Source organism: Crocodylus siamensis, chromosome 5 (assembly GCF_052110815.1).
Source record: "Crocodylus siamensis isolate JL-2025a chromosome 5, ASM5211081v1, whole genome shotgun sequence".
Taxonomy (NCBI): Eukaryota; Metazoa; Chordata; order Crocodylia; family Crocodylidae; genus Crocodylus; species Crocodylus siamensis.
The window spans coordinates 69,609,810-69,632,575 of NC_143399.1; positions in this window are offsets into that span (position 1 = coordinate 69,609,810).

A 22,766-nucleotide genomic window follows, 5' to 3' on the forward strand; every position below is an offset into this window, starting at 1 on the left:
AACAAAATGTGTTTCTGGTTAGATAATAAAACCTTGGTGGAGTTGATCAGTTGGCAGGCCTCCAAATAAGAATCTGTCTTGCACCTGCTTCGTTTATTTGTTTTACGCAGCCTCTCATTTAACATGCTGTAATATTCAGGGAAAGCAACCAGGTTCCCCTAATCAAATTGCTAATGCTTTCTTCATTTAGTTCAAGAAATTCCAGACACTAATGCCCAATCTGCAGTTACTATACAAGAGCTTTCTCCAGAGTGTTGGAATATAATTAGAAATGTGCCAAATTTTGCAATAGAAATTCTCTTTCTATTAGAAACCTGTGGGCACTTATGCTTCTGGTGGCTAAAATTGTTCTATGAGGATGAATATTAAATCACAGCAGGACCTAGAAATCAAAAGACAAACGGTCCCACTACAATGTCTATTTGATCTTATTTGTTATTCACATGGATTTAAAGAGATATTTAAAATAACACCCTGCTAGCACAGGCTTAAAGAAAAACTGGTAGGCTGTTTGGGCCATTTGAAAAGCTATAGGCAATTAAATTATTTCATGAAAATTTACGTGTCCTATGACCATGCGCTGCCTACAATTAGACAGGCCTTTTGGCTCCAGAAACTCTACCTTATAATGTTTAGACATTTGGGGGCACAAACTTGCTGAATGTATTTTAAAAAATCCGTGTTGCATAGTCTAAAAAACATTGTGTCTGAAAACACAGCAGCTTTGGCAAAAGTGAATTTCAATGAACAAGTGGGATCTGTTCTTTTTAAGTAATATTAAACAGTATGAGTCTGTCTGATGGCTACAGTTAAGCAGTATGATATTTATTTTTTCTTGTCCATGTCTTTCAAAACTTTCAGAACATCTCCTTTGTAATAACATTGGAGGTCCTTAGAAGACCCAGTTTATTAATCAGGAAAGAATGTACTCTAATTCATAATTATTCTGATAACCTGCCTATAAGAATAAATATTTCATTTTCATAAGCTTGTATTTTTGCAAATTTGATTTAGTTCTGTATGGTGGTTTGCAAAGGAATTCAATCGTGTTTCAGATGATACTTGATTTTTTTCCTCTCCAGTGAATCTCTTATTGCTTCACAGCTTGATTTTTATTTGTTTAATTGCTTGTAAAGCTGTGACACTTTTGACCCAACATTCAACTGTGTTCCCAGTTTCTATTGTGGGGTTTGGAGCATAGGGAAGGAGATTAGAAGATGCTTTCCTGAGCAACCCTATTTGAACTGCAGCTGACTGCCTGCTGACAGGTAAGGAAGTAGTTGTCAACAAGATTTAAAGTTGTTGTCATGTTTACACAGCCACATAGAAAAGGTTGAGAGAAGACTGTGATTTTGTTGAAATTAAGGACCAACAACTACTGGACCATAGCAGTACACATTGGTTATTGTTAATGTCTGACATTTTCATCTTTTTGAAATATTTAAAGACATTTTCCTTGCTAGCTACAAAGTACTCTGCAGTAGATTTTTCATCATAGACAAGTGCAAGGTGATGCACCTCGGGAGGAACAACTGGCACCATACCTACAGGTTAGGGACATCCCCTCTTATCAGCATGGAGGTGGAAAAGGATCTGGGAGTCATCATTGACTCCAAGATGAACATGGGCCAGCAGTGTGGGGAGGCAGTTAGGAAGGCCAACCGTACCTTGTCATGCATCCACAGATGCATCTCGAGCAGGTCCAAGGAGGTGATCCTCCCCCTCTATGTGGCACTGGTCAGGCCGCAGCTGGAGTATTGCCTCCAGTTCTGGGTGCCACACTTCAAGAAGGATGTCGACAGCATGGAGAGGGTCCAGAGGAGGGCCATTCGCGTGATCAGGGGACAACAGGGCAGGCCCTATGAGGAGAGGCTACGGGACCTGAACCTGTTCAGCCTCCACAAGAGAAGGCTGAGGGGGGATCTTGTGGCCTGTTATAAACTAGTCAGGGGGGATTAGCAGGCATTGGGGAAGTCACTGTTTCCCCAAGCACCGCCAGGAGTGACCAGGAATAACGGTCACAAGCTGGCAGAGGGTAGGTTTAGGTTAGATATCAGGAGGCGCTACTTCACTGTCAGGGCGGCTAGGATCTGGAACCATCTTCCAAGAGAAGTGGTGCAGGCTCCTACCCTGGGGGTCTTTAAGAGGAGGTTAGATGAACATCTTGCTGGGGTCATTTGACCTCAGTACTCTTTCCTGCCATGGCAGGGGGTCGGACTAGATGATCTGCTCAGGTCCCTCCCGACCCTAGAAACTATGAAACTATCAATTTCTTCAAAGATCAATGTGCTGAGATTTCTGGCTTTAAGACTATATTTTTTAAATGCATTTAGCTACCTACAGTTGCAGAGAGGTTCCTAATGAGACTTGTAAAAGCATCTAAATGCTTGGAAGTTTGGCAATTAGATGCCTTGGAAAATACCATTGGGCATCTATCTGCATCATTTGGCAACAAAATACCTTGAAAAATCTCAGTCATGACCCTTATATGGCTAATCATTTTTATTGGTCTGATAGCTTGAAAATTGTGGATGAGATGCCACAAAGATCTAGATATACATAAAGGAAACACTTTCCTTTAGATGTAAAAATGGCTACAAAAATTGATAAGTGTCTTCCTGCCATGATCACTGAATTCAATAAACAATGGGTCCCTTTTACAACTATGTATATATGTTTGCATGCATGAAGTATTTTGAAGTGCTTCATACATACATATAGGGAGCTGAAAGGGTGGATGGTTTTAACTAAAATATTGCTTGCAAAGAAACCCGAGAGGTTATATACATTTTCTGAAATGTTTGGACACAAAAGATATGAAATAAAGTTCCTCAGGATGAATTTGAAAGACTTAATCTGAAGCACCATGGCTATTACAATCTTCATTTCTTTCACAGGAATTTATAATCTAAGATTTTTTGTGAGCTGTTCTTTTGTGACCTGATCTAAACCTAGTATTGCTACTAAGTATTTTATTTCTATGAAACAGAGTATCACATCGTACAGAAAATACTTATTTGAAATAGAACATTGAAAGTTCATGAAAGATATGAACTTAAAACTTTCTTTAAAATGTTAGGCAGTGAATCTTAAAGGCACAGTCTCAGATCCCATCCCACCGATAGGAGGTCTACATCTTTGTGGAACCTAGCCCTAACTGTATATTTAAATCAGGGATGTGAAATGAAATTCAATTCTCTCCACCTCATTTTTTCAAGTCAGCCTTCTACACTTCTGTCAGGTTGAGATCCAGTTTGATCCAACTCCCCTGGAAGTTAGACATCCTGCTGGGATCCAGCTCACTCAGAGAGAAGATATCTGCCTACATTTGAGGAAATGGATAAACTTACATTTTAGCTACTTGAAAAATGGTGGCAGTGGGAGGGATGCTGTTGCTTGGAAATATATAGAAGGAGTTACGTTCCATATATCTGCATGATCCTGTAGCAGTGTAGGTGTGATACATTACACTAACTTTGATCATGGTACGAGTTATATAACAAAGTGCAGTGTTAGGGTGAGGCTGAGGTGATGAACAGAATGAACTTGACTAGGCTTCCCAATTAGGAAAAAGATTCTTGCCAAACAACTCATTTGACACTCTAGACCAGGGGTGGGCACAATGGTGGATCTGGCCAGTGGCCAGACTCCAATTCCCAGCAGCCCCTTCCCGCATGGCTGGGTCTGGTTTCCATAAACCTCAGCAGCAGCTGCACTGTGATAGCGTGAGCCCGAGGTTTCCAGGGAGACTGGCTTCAGCAATGCTGGCAGGGGACATGGCAGAATGTGGAGCTCAGCTGGGATCTTGCAGCAGTGACATCATGGTCCAGAGCCAGGGCAGAGCTGTGATCAGCAGCCTACATGCCCCAGGCAGGGGCATGCAGGCAGCAGATCATGGCTGTGCCCCATCTTCTTTCAGTGGTGACAGCGTGGTCCAGAGCTGGAGCAGAGCCATGATCCGCTGCCTGCACATCCCTGCCTGGGGCATTCAGGCTACAGATTGCAGCTCTGCCCTGACTCTGAACCATACTGTCGCCTCTGCACGATCACAGCCCAGCCCCAGAGCAGCTCCCCACCCTGTTACATGCCCTGCCAGCAGGGGCGGAGCTAGGAGAGGGCTCAGGGGGGTATAGTAGCCACCCCAAAATTCCCTATAGCTCCCCCCCATAGCCACCCCTCCCAGGGGCACCGCTGCCACTGCCTACTTTGCACAGGCAGCTGCAGCTTAGCCTGCCCTGCTCCTACCTACAGCCCAGCCTTCCCTCAACCTGCACCCCCCATCAGGAAGAGGCTCACACCACCGCTGCCCCCCAGCACTGCTGGGGCTGGCCTCCATGGAAACCCCAACCTTGCACTATTACAGCATGGCTGCTGCTGGGGTTTCCATGGACACCAGCCCCAGCCACACAGGCAGGGGCTGCTCAGAATTGGAGTCTGGCCAAGAGTCCACTGCTGGTCATATTTGGCCTGTGGGCTGGACTTTGCCCACCCCCCTCCTCTAGATTACTAGACTGTAACACTGACCCATACTGTCAGATTCTGTGTCCTCAAAAAATATGTTTTACTATGCCTTTTCTAAGAACTTTTTGACCAAGTTTCATCCTCTCAGAAAGATGGACTTTTAACAGTACTATCCAATTAATAGGTTAGTGTGCTGGAATTTCAACAAGGCACATCCCTGCATGCACATCTTTATTTTTTAAACTAGCATAGCCAATATGATAATATCAATGTGATCTAATTATGTCAAGAACAGACTGGCAAGCTTTCCTTTCTTGAGGCCTGCCGCAGAATTAGAGCTAGAGCAAAAGAGGCCAAGACAAATAAAAGATAAATCATATAGAATACATTTATTAGCCTTTTATAAACTGCTTGAATTGTATAAACAGGCAATTAGATACACTGCAAACATCTATAACCTGTGAGAGAGTACAATTTCTAGTTTCTAGAGTTGCCTGAAGACTTTTAGAGGTCAGAGTTCTGACATGTAAAACTGTGCATCCAGGACACGTCCACACATACAGGCACATGTGCTTGTAGCAGCTCAAATAGGAGCAGCACAAATATGAGCTAGAGATTTGTGCCTTAGCACATGTGCCTGAACATACACTTTGGTGTGGGGTAGGTTGTGCCACTTGGGGCAAACTGATCCTGCCTAGCTCCTTCTGGATCTGCAGCCAGGGGATGCTGAAGGCTGGAGCCAGAACCTGTGCTGGCCCCAGCATTTATAAAAAGCTGCTGGCAAGCAGCTCAGAGCTATTTGCTTTCAGGAGCTTCTGAGGCCTGGCAAGTTGACATATGGGGACAGTAGCCTCTTGTGCCAGCCTAGAGTGGCCCCTGCACCATCTACTCACTGCAGCAGTCTGACCATAGTGGGTGCCGCCTGGCTGTGACCTGCTGCCACCTGTGACAGCACCCTTGGACCTGCAGCCCTATGTGTGCATGCCTGCCAGATCTGGACAGGGGCCATGCAGCCATCTGGGCTGTGGCATGGGCACTACAGCAGATCTGTCTGCACCTCTGGGCCATCTGCCAGTGAGCAGTGGCTGCACAGTTGGCCTTCATGCAGCACTGCTGTCATGTGTGCCCCCACCCTGCCATCTGGGCAGCTATCACTAGGAAGATATGCTCAGTGTGGTGGCCTACTTTGATTTGTCAAAGCATGTTCTCCCAGCCCTAAATGATCAGGAGGTCAGTCACCTCATCTTCTTTCCATCTGGGTCCATAGTGCCAGCCTTCAGCAGGTTCCTCAGCCTGGGTCCTGCCACTTGCCTCACTAGCAGGAATCCTGGTGTTTCCTGTTTAAAAATTGCAAATTATTTCATTAAAAAATACCAAATTCACTCTTTAATATTCTCAAAACAGTTTAAAAACTTTGGTTCTATCCAGTTCCAGTACAGCCAGAGCTTATTAGGTTTTTAAACTGTTTTGAGAACATCTGAGTCGAAATCTTTTTGTTGTTTTTTTGTTTTGTTTTGTTTTGTTTTTGTGTTTGTTTTTAACATCTTCTTCCATTATTCATCTATCCTGTGCACGTGAAGCTTGTTTACTGTGCAAAGGTCTCATGTACTGCTAAGTTTGATTCATCATAGTCATATATATTAAGAAGGACCAGAAATAATTACTACCATTATTGTAATACCAAGAATGCAAATTCCTTTTCTGAACCTTGACTTCCAATCAGAAAAATCTACAATAAGTTGTTGCATATGCTTTGAAGGGAAATGTAAATTTCAATGTTCTATTTTCAGTAAATTCAAGAAATTGTAATCTTTTCCCTCATCCCTTCCTGCCATCCCTAGCATTTTTCATATACACAGGCATTGTCTTCCACTGATTGCCAGTAAAATAAGACTGAAGTACTTGTAAGGTTCTGCGTAGCACTTGCCTGTCCTTAGTACCAAGTGTATGCCAGGCTGAACACTTTCAATGTCAGACTTTGTAGTTTCATGTTTCTAGCATATATTTACGTGAATCCAAACCCAAAGTCCCAAAAATATCTTTTGGAATGACTTGACATCCCAATCTAAATTTAAAACTGAGATATTGATCCATTTAAAAATTTGAAATGTGGCTCTGAGTGTGAATTTTACTGCTCTATCAAGACCATTCTGCTATTTTCTCATGTGTTTTTGTCCTGTTTTAAATATAGATCAATTTAATAAACATATAGGAAATGCTGCCTCTGAAATGTGTGTACCTGCAAGCATCACTGGAAATGCAATTCTTTCTGTTGGACTTTCTAAACAAAATAGCTCTGATAAATATGCTATTTAAGATGCTTAATGAGTTTCACATTTACCTATATGCTTTACCCAATGTCATAAGCAGTTACATATTTAATAATCTGTAGTGCCGTCAGTGCAAAGAAAAAATGTGTTATGGTTTTATCTGTATTTGTTGACCTTGTAATCAAGTTATGCATTTTAGATGCATTTTGGCAGTGAGAAAATTAGTCTTCCCCAGTATTCCTGTGGATTTTTGTATTACTGTGTTTTCCCTATATTTTATGTTAATATTGATGTACATTTCACTCCACCTTGTGATATAGTATTGATATTTAAAGAAGACAAAACATGACTTACGTTATGCCATAAAAGGTTCTCTCTTAAGTGACTGGAAATAATGAATTATTCTCAATATTTATTTTCAAACTACTTTCATAATGATAATCCATCATTAATTTCCTTATCAGTGAAAGATTTACATGTTGGTTAGTAATGCCTTATTTACAGATTTTTTTATGGCATATAATTTGTGTGTGCCTGATATGCCAAGGGAGATAATCTGAAGGTGTGTTGTTTGAACAATAAAGTTATGCAGAGCATTAGGAATATAATTAATAATCTGCTTTGACTTTCTAATTATTGCTGATAATGGTATGTCATAGATAGAAAAATGTTAGTATACAGAGCAGTCAAAAGAGCTGGATGACACACAAATAAGTAAAACATGAAACTTGCTAACTTGTTATGAATGTGCCATATGCCTTGGGATATAGACACCAGGGAACAATGTTAAATACTTCATCATTCTTGCCCTCCAGTGTCTGATGTTTTTGATTTCTTCTTCATTGGTTTTAACTAAAGAAAATACAAGAGAGTATAGAGGTGACCCATTTTGTTGACAGATACATGTGTTACCTTCCTCCACCCAGCAAATAGTTTAGACACCAGGAATAATGGTTGATAAGCAACAGATGGACACAGTTTCCTGTATTTTCTAATGCTTTTTGTGAATTTAAGGGAATAAATTAGACACAATGCATGTGCATAGTTTCTCCATTTTTTTCTAGTATTAAGCTGTCTGCACATAAAAGGATACTGAGGTTATAAACTGGACAAAAATGCCTCCAGTCCCTAAAAGTTACTAAGCTCTTTTAGCTTTACAAAACTCAAGGGAACATTACTTTATTTCCCAGTTGTCTGTGATGAACACTATCTGCTTCTAGGCCCATTTCCCACATTGTCCTGCACAGTGTGTAGTTTTACAGCATCTCAGAGGAGATGTAAAATGTTATGATTCTTATAGCATCTTATACTGGAATAAATGATTACAGTAGTTTCAGAAGAAAGGTGAATCAGACCCACTGACATCAATGAAAGATTTTCTTTTGACTTCAGGACTACTATTACCAAAAATATGAGTAGTTCTATATGAAGGGATCTATATATTTCCAGGAGGGCAACAGTTCTTCCACTTCTATTGTATGTGTAACATGATGTTTTAGAAACATGCTTGGGACCATGAAAAACATGATGCTGATATTATTTAGTCTGAGTCACAAAAAAGTGTGCACTACTTACCTAGGACTGCCACTGTTTACTCATAAAAATGTTTTTTTGATGCATGAAACCTTTCTTGCTTCATGCTCAGCTAGTCACTTCTTCAAACTATTCAACAGAAACTATGAACTGTAAGGGTGAAATTACATATTGCGATTAAACCATGTTAAAAGTACTTAAAACTTGAATGATGACATATTAAGGCTCATTAACAAGTGCTAGGTGCCATCTAGACATCTTAAAGTTACATAACTTCAGAATTATCTGACCTGTGCTACCTAGCTTGAGTTACATGTAACTTCTGGGTGTTCACCTGAGATAAAACAACCAATTTGTAGTCCTCCAATTTCCCAGGAGGAACTTCCCCTTCCCAGGGGACTAGTTATCATTCAGAACTTTACAGACCTGGACTGACTGCTGGGATAAGCTGGGCAACAGGTGGATGGGGATGGGTGAGTATGGAAGGAGGGAAGAGGGGAAAATGGTGCAGGCAGGAGGAGTGCAGGGAACTGCATTGGAAGGAGGAAGATGGAGGGGGTAGGTTGAGGGGGAGAGTGGGTGGGTAGGCAGCTGCTGCCTCCTTTGCCAAGTTGCCCTCCTGGCTCCTGAATTGCCCCCTCCACTCCAGATCACTCCATTCCCATCCCAGTCACCCCTCCGCTCTGCAGTGGTCCCTCCATCCCCAGATTACTGCCTTGCTGCCCTGATCAGTCCAAGCGTGATGAAGATGCAGGTGGGGCTAGCATAATAACACTGTAATCCTAATTTCAAGGCTTCAGGTGCTATCAAAACACAAACAATAACATAAGAAGTGCCATTTTCTTTGTCAGACCATAGGTCCATCATGCCCGGAGTGGGAGAATGAACTGGGTATGGCCAGTTATATCCGCTGTTCTTCTCACTTGTAGCTTTCAGCATTTAAGGCAGAGGAAGTTCTAATTCAGAAGCTGTACCCTTAGCTCCCATGCTCAATAACTACTGATGCACCTTTCTTCCAAGAATTTGTCCAATCCCTTTTTTAAATCTGGCTATGCTGTTAGTTACCACAACTTCTGGTGGCAATGAGTTCCACATTTGAATTCACTGTGGAAAAATAACTTCCTTTTATTTGTTTTAAACTTACTACCTACTAGTTTCCTTTTGTGTGCCCCCCCCCCAGTTCTTGTATCATGAGACAGAGTAAATAGCAAATACCTATATACTTTATCTTTGCCATTTAATATTTTGTAAACCTATCTCATGTCCCCCAACAAGCATCTTCATTTTTCAAAGTGAATAGGCATAGCTTCTTTAGTCTCTATCCATATTGAAACTCCTCCATATGATTAATTCTTGTTGACTTTCTCTGTACCTTCTCTAGTTCTTCTATATCCTTTCTGAGGCGTGGGCACTAGAACTGGGAACAGTATTCAAGATGGAGATGCACCATGGATTTATAGAGGGTCATAATGATACCTCCAGCTTTGTTTACTGTTCCCTTAATAATCCCTAACATTGTTTGCCTTTTTGATGGCTGCTGAACACCAAGCTGATGTTTTTAGTGAGCGGTCCACAATGACTCCCAGATCTTTGCTGTGTGGTAACAGCTAATATACAGCCTCTCATAGTATAAGTATAGTTTGGGTCATTTTTGCCCAGGCACATCAATTCACACTTATCTACATTGAATTTCACCTGACATTTAGTTGCCCATTTATTCAATCATGCCCAGTTTTTCTGTAGTTCTTCACAGTCTACCTTGATCTTAACACTTTGACTAATTTTGTGTTATCTGAAAATCTGGCCACCTTGTTACTCGCCCCCTTTTCCAGATCATTTATAAATAGGTTAAATAGCACTAATCCCAGCACAGATCCCTGAGGGACCCTGCTGTTTTCTTCTTTCCATCCTGGCAACTGACCATTTCTACTCACTGGGTGCATCTGCATGTCCAGCTAATGCATTTTAATTTTACTGCACAGTAAATTCAAATAATTGAATTTATTACCAAGAAGCTTTGGTTGAGAGCACATTTTCACATTCCCCCTGTTGGGTATGGATGCTGCTATGAGCCTGGCAGGAGCTGGCCCAGAGGTGAAGGCAGGTGCTGTCCATCCCACTCAGCTTGCTCCCCCTCCCCTTCCACGGGGCTGAGGCCAGCAGGGCCCACATGTGCCTCCCCTGTGGTCTCCATTCCTCTCTTTCAATACAGCCAAAAAGATTTCTTGAAAAATTATTCAATTAAAAGTGACACATTTTGCCACACAAAATATTTGGATAACATTGTTTATGAGATCTTCAGATATTTCAAAGATATCGTTTCTGAGTTTATCTGTTATTACATGAAATAGTGTTCCTCACAAGAATCCAGTGGTAGCAGCTTCATTGCTAAAAGCAGCTGAGTGTGGTCTGAAGAAAATAGTGAGCAACTTTTCCAGGCCCCTCCCCCAACCTAAAAATAGACCCACTGTTCAAAACCTAAACATCTTGACATAACGTAGGCACAGCTGATTTTTTCCTCTATTGTAATTTTTTTTTAAATAATAAATTTTTCCCCATCTACAGACAAATCAATTAAAATTGGTCTTGTTTAATTAAAGTGTTTTATTTCACTCTTTTTCTTTTCTTTTTCTTCCTCTGTTTTTTTTCAGTGTAAATTGAATTTATTACCAAGAAGCGGTTAGCATTTAAAATGTCAGAATGGGACATTTCCTGAGTAGATTTTCCTATGATTATTTAAATGAAGCAAGCCAATCCTCCTGAAAGGAATAGCAATCTCCAGTGGACGTCTAACAAACCAAACTGCAAGCACAAGATTTCCTCAGAAGCCAGTGCATGATATGATGGAGTCCCAATAATATTGATAGTCTGAAGATAGGGCTGTAACATAGGCACAGAAACATTTATACTCTTTATTGCTAGAACAGGAAAGCACGGCAATTTCCTTGGCTAGAAATCTGTAAACCAAATGCAGTTGGGAGTGCCTTATACTTTGCTCTTACTTAGCCTTCTTTTTGCTTCTTGAATTTTTTTCAGGTACATAAAATTAAAAGGACCCCCTCAATAAAACTCCCTCGCATCTACCAATGCATCTCAAGCAAGACTCAAGAAGTCACCCTCCTACTTTACTTATCTTTGTTGAGGCCACAGCTAGAGCACTGCATCCAATTCTGGGCTCCACACTTTAGAAAGTACATAGAGAAGCTTGAGAGAGTCCAGAGGAGAACCACATGCATGAAGAGAGGTCGAGAGAATAGGCCTTATGAGGAGAAGCTGAGAGGCATGATACTCTTCAACCCGGAGGAACGAAAGCTCAGAGGGGACTTGGTGGCAGGCTATAAGTATAAGAGGTGTGCATCAGGAACTGGAAGAATGTCTGTTCACCAGGGCACCAGGGCTTGTCAGGGAAAGACAAGGTCTAACGGTCACAAACTGCTGGAAGACCATTTTAGATTAGACATAAGGAAGAACTTAACTTCTTTACCATCTGTATCTCCAGAGTCTGAAATACACTGGTCCCAAAAGTGGTGCAAGCATCTACTCTGGATACCTTTAAGAAATGCTTATCTTGTTGGGGTGATCTGACCCCAGCTGACTTCCTGCCCCTTGGGCTGGGGGCTGGACCCGATGATCTTGCGAGGTCCCTTCCAGCCCTAATGTCTATGAAATCTATGAAGACAACTAGAAGGATACTTTTAGTACAGTTGTAAATTTTATAAAAACCTAAGACCAGAGATAAGACTGAATCCTGAGCTGTAGCAGAATGGCATATTTCATTTGACTCCATTAGCAGCCGCAGTCTGGGTTTAATCCATGGCATATAGGACAACTGAATATTTAACTCTTTCCATATTCCTCTTGATTCTTCTCTTTAGTTAAAAATGAAAATTGTTATCATCCAAAAATATGAAGTTGAAATTATAATGATCTATCTAGCACAGAAGAGAAACAGACCCTTAAAGATGTTATACTTTTCTTAATGAGCATAAAAACAGCATTAGCTTGGAAGTTCAACATTAACGTTGAAGGGAAGTTAAGGTTAGATATTAAGAAAACCTTCTTACTAGGAAGGAGTAAAGCTCTGGTAGAGCTTATCCTTTGAGGCTGTGGAAAACCATCAGACGAAACCATCAGAAAAGCCAATGGCACTTTATCGTGCATCAGCAGATGCATGACAAATAGGTCCAAGGAGGTGATACTTCCCCTCTATCGGGCGCTGGTCAGACCGCAGCTGGAGTACTGCGTGCAATTCTGGGTGCCGCACTTCAAGAAGGATGCGGATAATCGGGAGAGGGTCCAGAGAAGGGCCACTCGTATGGTTAAGGGCCTGCAGGCCAAGCCCTACGAGGAGAGATTAGAGAAACTGGACCTTTTCAGCGTCCGCAAGAGAAGGTTGAGAGGCGACCTGGTGGCTGCCTATAAGTTCGTCAGGGGGGCACAGAAGGGAATTGGTGAGTATTTATTCACCAAGGCGCCCCCGGGGGTTACAAGAAATAATGGCCACAAGCTAGAAGAGAGCAGATTTAGATTGGATATTAGGAGGAACTTCTTCACAGTTTGAGTGGCCAAGGTCTGGAACGGGCTCCCAAGGGAGGTGGTGCTCTCCCCTACCCTGGGGGTATTCAAGAGAAGGTTGGATGTGTATCTAGCTGGGGTAATGTAGGCCAAGCACTCTTTCCTGCTTATGCAGGGGGTCGGACTCGATGATCTATTGAGGTCCCTTCCGACCCTAGCATCTATGAATCTATGAATCTATGAATCTTCATCCTTGGAGATTTTTAAGACCTGGCTAGACAAAGCCTTGCCTGGGATGATCTAGTTGGGGATGGTCCTTCTTTGAACAGCGGGTTGGACTAGCTGACCTCCTGATGTCCCTTTCAACACTAATTTTCTGTGATTCTATGAATGTTATACTTTAACAACAACATTGTCCAAACAGTGTTAACCCTGATCCTGCCCCCTTGCTACAAGTCCACCTTATGTACTTTTCAAATTTTCTTGTAAAATGGACTTTCATAACAGAGATTTTGATTTAAAACTGAAAGATATTTGCAGGTTAGAGTCAAGGAAAGCTAAGACACATAGTTATGTTTTTGAAAATATGAATATAACATGTCAGTTTCTTCTGCAAACCTCTATAAATTAATTTTGGTGCAGACTGTCATCAGATTACAAGGTCAGAAAAGATGATGATTGGTCTATTTCAGTTCCCTCATTATAACAGGAATTTATATATGAAACTATATACACATTAAGGGAATCTTCCTAGAGGACTATCTGGAACACAGCCACTTTTGCTTAAGAAGCATTTAAAAAGGTGAAAGTGTTGACAACATTTTTGGTCTGCTGCTTCTAATTGCTCTGCAGTCCTAAGGCTGGGATAAAATAAAACAGAAGGCAGAGCAGATTTGCACTGTATAGACTAACAAAAGTAGATCCATATAGTACAAACTTCAGTGAGCTGAAACTCTCAAAAACTCGGTTTATACACTTTTGTTAGTCTATAAAGTGCAAATCTGCCCTGCCTTGTACTTGACTTCAAACAAGCATGGCTAACTGTGTCTCTTTGCTAATCAATTTTTTTAAAATCTCAATGCTTATCTTAAAATAAACTTTGCTTTCATAAAATATCTTCAATTAAATGCTCATTTCCAATAATATACTGTAAAATAACAGTCTAATATTGGACAGTCTTTAGAATACCTGTGTAACAGTTTATATGCAAATTAAATTTGCCTGTCCAAGATCTAGGAAACACACAGTAGTTATGTGAGATTGCAGAACTCAATTTTATAGATGTAGGGAATGTATTCAGTGGGACACTTCCTGATGGTCTGGATACATTTGGATGAGCCATAATGGTCAGCTGAGATAAAGATGTTAAGGAAAGATGGAGAAAACCGTGTCTCAGTGACTACAATCTTTGAAAACCCCTGTAACACCCACAGTTTTCATTGAGTGTCAGAGTAAAGCTTAAACAGAATATCTCTAGGCATGAGGGGACCATTTAACATTAGTGTCACACTGCACATAGAAACTAACCAACTACAAGTATAGAAAAGCTGTCACTGGAATAAAAGCAAGCATCTTTAGAGCCTGAATGACTCAAATGACTCTTAATAGGAAATTTTCTAAGAAAGGACAGGTGAGCAATTACAATTAGTCAGTCTTATCACAGAACCAATAGGAATTCATCTTTGTTCTGAATTTTCCAAATTCAAAGGGTAAATTACCCCTTCGCAAACACAACTTTGTTAAACGTATTTTAGTTAAGAGGTTTTACAATATTAGCTACCACAGGTATGTGAGGACATTTTATTGTTAGTTTTATGGTTATCTGTGAAAAAGATATAATCTAAGGTACTTGCCGACCAAAATAAGAATCGTATTTCAGTATCTTAGTGCTTCATTTCTACTATTAAGCACAAGCGTTTTTTTTACTTTGCAAGATTGTTTCTACTCAGCCAGAACTGATGTCTGTCATTAGCTGTTTCAATCACTTTTGTCTATTTGTCTTCCAAAAGGAAAACACTCAGAGCTGCACATTTCAGCAAAATACTCAATCTGGTGTTGGCGCAGCATACAACTAAGTCAGCATAAACAATTAATGTTAATACAATCTTTAACAAGCGTAACTAAGCATTTAATTTAGATTGGATGCTTGTTATTTTTATTTCTATCATCATAGCATAGTTAAATCTGATCAAGTACATTAACACAAATGAGCCATTATATATATATATATATATATATATATAAAAATATATATAAATAAAAATATATATATAAAATATTTTAAATGCAGAGTTTTAGCCATATTAAGATATAGTAATAATAACTGCAATAAGAATGATGTTAATAAGTGAAATATTCAAGTTAAGGCACAGCCACAGAAAAGTTTTTGTCCCAGACTCTTACTTCTCCAGCAAAAGTACTTTGATCCTGGGAGAAGGGGAAATATGAACTTGACTAATTACTTGCCAGTACCTTAAATAGTTGAAGTGAAAACCTACCTGTGTTAAAATGATGGTAAAACTCTCACTAACTTCAGAGGAGTCATGAATTTATTCATGGTAGCTTCAGGGTGCATCTACAGATGATGCTACATTACTGTAGCAATGCGCTATGGCGATGTAGTATCTGCAGGTCTCTGCATGTTATATGCCATAACAACGTGCTGCCCTGGTATAGAACACTGCTGCTACAGTGAAATAGCTGCTAAAAATAACTGTGCGCCGCACGTACGGCATCGTACAGGCTGTTATTGATCTTGAGGTCTTGTGGCCACCTACAAATTCATTAGTGGGGCGCAGCAAGGAAGCACAGATGCTCTGTTCACTAGGGCACCTCTTGGGCTAACAAGGAACAATGGGCACAAACTGACAGAGAACAGATTTAGGCTAGATATCAGGAAAAACTTCTTCACAGTAAGGGTGGCCAGAATTTGGAATGAGCTTCCAAGGGAGGTGGTGCTCTCCCCTACCTTGCGGGTCTTTAAGAGAAGGCTGGATAGGCATCTGACTGGGGTCATCTGATCCCAGCACTCTTTCCTGCACAGGGCAGGAGGTTGCACTCAATTATCTATTGAGGTCCATTTCGACTTTAGCATCTATGAATCTATGAAACCATGCAACTGCGCCACGATTTAATACTTCCAGAAGAAAGTACTAAATCATGATACAGTAAGAATGTTGCCATAGCAACATGTGTAGATGCATCCTAAGGCTAATTTACTCATTAAATATATAGCTGATTTCATCCCTGCTTTTCTTTTCTTTTCATTCTACTGTGTTTGTTTGCTTGCTTTTCACATTCAGTAAATGTCTTTGAATTTTTTTTGTTTTTGTTTTGTTTGTTTTTTACTCGTCACACAACTTCTTTTACTTTCTCTCTTACACATGACACAAGTGCCCTAAAAATGTTAATAAAAAACATGACTAATAGAAAAATAAGTAGTCCCTGTGTGTTGGGTGGGGGGATCGGAAGATAGGAGGAAGGATCAGAAGGGGCCAGAGAATGTACAACTTATTACTGCACAAAACAGTTCCTGCTTTATAGGGCATCCATAAGTTACAGACTGAAAGTAGAAGATGAATTCCACGGGGTTCTGAGATAAACTTTCTGGTTTCCTTACTAGTTTCATACAACTACTGCACCTAGTGTCAGGATGGGACCCTAAATATTTTACTGCTTCAATAAAATAAATGCAGAGGAGAAATATCTTTCTCTTCAAATGCATATTTTTTCTGTAACTAGCTTATTAAAATCATATTTTACATGTAAGGCCCAAATCATCTCTATAAAATCATATTTAAGCTCAAAATAGTATATAAAAATGGTTTTCTGAGGCTAAGTACAGACATTCAAAAAGCCCAAGGAGGAATCAATCTAAGTTCCACAGTTTTCTGTAAGTGGCATAGTTTACTTTGGTAGCAAATTGAACATACATTTACTCTCGGGGGACAGGGGGCAGACAGGGTCTGGAAATCATAGGCTGGGTTCCACTATTTTTAAATAGGTTTGTTTGTGTCGAACTTCTGTTCTGTTATGGGTATGGACTGGCTTCTGATGGGTAAAAATGAGGAAGAACTTCTACTTATACTGGTAAAAGTATAATGACTTTGTCTGGTGTATAGCTCAAAGCATAAGAACATAAGGCATTCCCTACTCAGTCAGACCGATGGTCAATCTAATTCAGTAATCTGTCTCACAGTGGCCAGAATGGATGCTATACCAGGAAAGCATTGAAACAAATACCTCTAGTGATCATTCCCTTATTCAATACTCTCTCTGGCATGCACTATTTATTAGGGTAGAGTTGCCAGAGGAAACGTGCAAATATCCTGTTCAATAGCATAGAATTAGCACAAAGATTTTTGCCATTGTTTTCAATACTGATGAAATTCTGGGGGAGAAAATCAAATGTCAGGCTTTTCCTGAATGTGTAACTTCAACTTCAGAAACTCCACCCCCACACCACCCCTGTTTTGCCCTGTCTTGCACCTCCCCACCACATGGGTCCTCCTGTGTACCCTCCTCCCCCCCTGTAGCTTGGTACCTGAGTCCATGATGGTGGGGGGGGGGGTTCCCCATGTTGAGTGGGGGGAAAAAAATCTTGTCTTGAATTCAAGTAAATGGGATTCTTGCATAATCCCTTTGTATTGCCTTTTGTCTCCCTTCTTAGTTGTATATCAAATTGTGCTGTGGCCTTCCTAATCTTCTCCTTGCATTCATATGCAGTGCTCTTATACTCTTCCCTAGTAATATGACCAGGTTTCTAATTTTTATAGGATTCCTTTGTTTTGATTTCCAACTCCATTGAAGAGATTATAGTTTAGCCAGACCAGTCTCCTTTTGCATGTACACATTTAATAAGTGATACCTAGAGATGCACCTTACATGTTCAGATGATTTTATTGTAGTTTTTATATATGCTTGACATCTTATTTTTGAAGTCCAAGAAATACTGTTCATTATACATTATCTTCCACTGTAGATCGAAGTCATTTCTCGAAGAACAAACTATAATTTGCTAGTGAGTAAATGATTAACGCCTGGTAATGCAAGTTCCGGAAATTATTTTAAAAAACAACAGTAAATGTGAACAATATAATCCCAAAGATACAAAATGATCACCTAGGAAAAGATTGACAGTCTTTTCCAATTATTCTTCCATACCCACATGTTTCTCATCCTTTGGGTCAGCTGCCACAGCCAGAACACATGGTTGGGATCTTTAGAACTGCCCTAGTTCTGTTTCCATTCCGGTTAACAAAAAAGTCCCAGAGAGATTAGATTTATGATATTGTTGAACATGTTTATACCCCTCCACCATCTTATAGCCCTCCTAGGACCTCATTACCAAGATTTAAAAGTCATTTTTTTAGGAGCAGATCCTACCTGGAATTTATGTGTCCATGTGCTTCGGGGGTAGGGGACACAAGAAGCCTTTCCCTTCTTCTGCAGTTTACAAATAGGTCAAGCAACGTTGTAGTCCTTGCATTTTAAACAACCTAGGAGCTGTCCCATTGCTATTTTGCCCCATGTGTAAATTGAAAAACCTGGAGCATGCAGACACTTTTAGGAATATTTTAGAGTGCACAACAACAAGAGATAAAGCGCCCTTTAAGGCAAAATGCCTTCTGATGTAGAACAGTATAAGTCTGCACTCCCTTTCTTGGAGGTTATGACATAATGGCACATTTTAAGTGATTATGCCAAGAACATTTTTGAACTCTGTAGGAAAAATGAACGCAACTGAAATTTGTGTAAGCATCTTGCTCATCACAGGATGTTGTACTGTGCCTGAAAATGTTACCTTTTTCTAGCTGTCATCCAAATCCAAGCAATGTTTAAAGTCAGTGAAAATACAGCATGCAATATAATATATCATCATGTAATACAATGAGAGAAAAAAAACACATTTCAATAAGAGACAGAAAGAGTAATTTTCTACAAAAACTTTTTTCTTCACTGCGTTTTGAATTAGCTTAAAGTTTATGTTGTCTTTCAGCAATTGCTGGCTATCTCTAAGCATGTTTGTTCCTGTTGTTTTACCCATCCCTTTATTTTTTTTTAACTTGCTGAACTGTATCTTCCAAAAGTTGCTTAGATTTAAGAATAGGATTTATGTAGGATTTCTCCTACATGCTGTCTGTACATAGCTAACTAGTTTTCTTAGAAGAGCCTAATTTCTTTCTGGCATTTATGATTAAATTATTTCTTGTAAACAGTAATTAATGTAAAACATTTGCCTGACTTTTGGGGTTCTTGTAACAGATTTCTTTGCTATGTCGAGATGTACTCTAATCTTCAAATTCCATTTCAACTAACTTTTCACTCAAGCAGCTTACATTCTAGAAACCATAGATATCCATATAGCGGGGGTATATAGCATTTCTTCAGTAAATTTAGTTTCACAGCTACATTTATATGATCATTACAATGACCCATAAGAAGAGAGCCAAATGCCTATAAATAAGGTTTAATTAGAGAAGTTTGAGGGGGGGAAATGGAACTAAAAGTCAGCACTTGCATTTTACATGACTGCAGGAAATTATTTAAAATAGGGAAATTTATATCCAAGTGCTGCCTTTTCTATTGATTATTGTTTTTATTTAGTATTTAAACAGCATGCTTACCATTTATTAGGTTTATCTGGCCATTAATGTTTACCTCTTGACATCTGCAGGACACTTTAATGGAAAGCATCATTGACACAACTGTTTCCTCAAGGTGTAAAATCTGGAGCAGGGGAAAAATGATTAGTCACAATGACAGCATGAACATTTGGGAATTACTTTTTCTGTGCATATCATTAAAAAATCAATAAGATGAATATATAGAGGCCAATACTATTTACTGTAGGAGAACAAGGGAAAATAGAACAGCCCTGCTTTTCTCAGTGCTTAGATTTTATTCTGTACTCCAGTTCTCTTGTGTCATGAAACTTTGAGATGGATGTAATGAAGGTCACCTCTTTCCATTAGCTTTACTTCCCTTCTCTTCAGAATCCTGGTACACTGAAGGCCAGTTAAGAAAAAGTGTCCTCACTGTTTAAATAGGGTAATATTCATAAATTTGTATTCGAAAAAAAATCCCAGAATAAATAAAAAGGAAATAGTTTAGAACATAAATGTTACACTGAGTCATACCAATGGTTCCTCTAGTCTAGTATCCTATCTTCAACAGTAACAGGACTGGATGTTTTAGAGGGAGAGCACATGAACAGGGTATATCTAGTGGAATCTATCCCCTGTTGGTTAACCTCCCTGCCATCCACCATCATTGGTTTAGAAATGTCAAAGGATACATCCATAACTGTTGTGTTTAATAGCTATTAATAAATCTATCATCCATGAATTTGTCCAATCTCTTTTGGAACCTGCCTATACTTAGGGTGACTATGTAATTTTTAAGGAAATCTAGGCCACTGTACCCCCTCCCTCCCTCCCAACTCCAGACACTTCCCTACCTACCAAACCAGCAACACTGCTTCAGGCAAAGGCAGGCAGCAGGCATGGGGCACAGCCTGCCAGGCAGGCACTGCTGGAGCAGGTGCCACCCTGCCCACACATGCCCAGCATAGCTCCTCCCAAGCAGCAACTGGAGGAGGAAGAAGAGGGCCAAAGGTGGGGGCAGAGCAGGGGAAGAGTGCTGCTGTGAGCATGGGAAGCTGACATGTGAACATATGCATGTGTGTGGCACCCCCCTGACCATGGCACCCTGAGCAGTTGCCCATATCCCTCACTCTTAAGGCCGGCACTGCGCAGCAGACAAGTTCACCCCATCAAATTCTTTTTTCAGTATTTTTCCAACAGTATTAGGATACTCTTGGCACTGAGAAAAGAATTTGGTAGAGTGAACTTGTCTGCAACACAGAGCTGTTCTTACAGGTGGGCAACAGCCCAAGACACTGTGATCATGGAGATGCCACGCATGCGCACACACGCACATGTACATGTGCTGCCTACATTCATAGCAGTGCTTTCCTCCCACTCTGCCCTGGCTGATATCCACCCTAGGCAGGAGAAGTAGTGCCCATCCCAGCATACCACCTGCCTCCAGCTGCTGCTCAGGCGGAGCTGGGCTGGGCACATCTGAGCAGCAGCACTAGTGCCTGCCCGAGTGGTGCTCCATGCCACTGTACCTCCCCACCAGACTGCACTCTGTGCCCCTCCAATTTTGGGATTCTATTTGAGTTTTCTCCAACTGTCCAGGACACCAGGATGGCCTATGAAATCTAAGACTGTCCCAGTCAAGCCAGGACCTATGGTCAGTCTTCCTATACTATGTCTACAACTTCCTGTGGTAATGAGTTCCACTAGTTAACTATGAGCTACATGAAAAAAAAAAAGACCAAAAAAACTTTCTCTTGTTACTTTTAAACCTGTCTCCTGCTAATTTCAGTGGATGCCCCCAAATTAATTCATAGGCCATTCATAGTACCTGATAGAGTAGGCCATTTGCCTTGCCTAATAAATTAGTCTCTAGGATGCTACCCTGCCCTACCTTTTATCTCACTTCATACTAACATGGCTAACTACCCTTCTCAACGTAGACTACACACTTTTCTGTACTTAAACTTCAGATTAGCAAAATTTGCTACTGGGATTTCCCAGTAGCAAAAAACAATAAATAAATAACCCCTGCACAAAAAGCAGCACAAAGCATCCCAAATTGGCGTGTGCTGAGAGAAACGCAGAGATGGGGGGGCAGGATGTCCCCCAGCTGGCTGGGGCGTAGAGTGCCTCAGGACCCCCATACTGAGGCATGCAGAGATGGAAGCAGCCAACCCAGGGCTGCCTGCTCCCCCATCTCCATGTGCCATTCCCCAGTTGGCTGGGGCACAGGGTGCTTGAGGGTGGGGGGCTGCCTGCTGGCTAGCCCCAGACTTAGGCACCTTGTGCCCCATCCAGCCCCACCTCCAGTACATGGAGCAGCTACACAATGTGTCCCACTGAAAAGTGCATGGGCAGGGGCTGTTTTTTTCTCCAGGGTTTTTTTTTTTTGCTACTGGTAGCAAATTAGCACATTTTGCCCCCGTGCTGCAAATTAGCAGCACCGTGCACAGTTTAATGTGCAGCACATACAGTTTCTGGCTCCACAAAGAGGTTTGTGGCACCACAAACTGCACATGCCTGCATGTCTGGATCCAGCCTGCAAGTCCATTCAGAGCATCGCACGAAGCATACTGTAGTCTACCACAGCTCATGTGTTAAACAGCATGGTGCCTCACTCCCCTGTTTTCTTCCCACTCCTGTCTAAATCCATAGAGAAAAACCTTTAATCTGAACTTACTCAGATGAGTTTTGTCTGTGCAAAGACCTGTAGGATAAGTTTCTACTAACCTTATTGTGTGGTTGCATATTTCTATGCCTTTCAAATACTTTAAATCCCATCTTTCCTTCCACACAAAATAAGAGCCCAATATAATTTTTTATTCCCATTGTGGTATTTTTTAAACCAAGGCTCCAGAAAAACCTGCAGCCAAGACTCCTGAGAAGACTCCAGCCAAGAACCCTTCAAAAAGTCCAACCAAGAGCCCTTCAAAAAGTCCAGCAAAGTCACCTCAAAGCAGTCCTTCCAAATCAACATGTACAATATAATGTAGCTATATTACTCATCTATAATTGATTGAATACAAAATCCTAGGTTATTTTTGGTGAAAATAGGGTATCGGGCCTTGGTTCAAGAACAAATCCTCCATTTATAACATTGTTCCTATGGGAAAATTGGTTCCAAGTTATGAAGTTTTGACTCAAGATGCAGTTTTCAGGAACCGATTGTCATAAGGCTGAGGACTGCCTGTATAGACATTGGGTTTATGGCACATTATACCCTGCCTGCCATCTGAAAACCCTAGGTAATTGGTCTGCTTTTTACCAGCTACATTTTATCACCTTCTCCTCCTTCTCCTCTCCCGCAAATACCTATTCACACCTATTGTCTAAGGGCATTTGTGTTCAAATTCTTGCAAAAACCAATTTTCCCACCTATTCA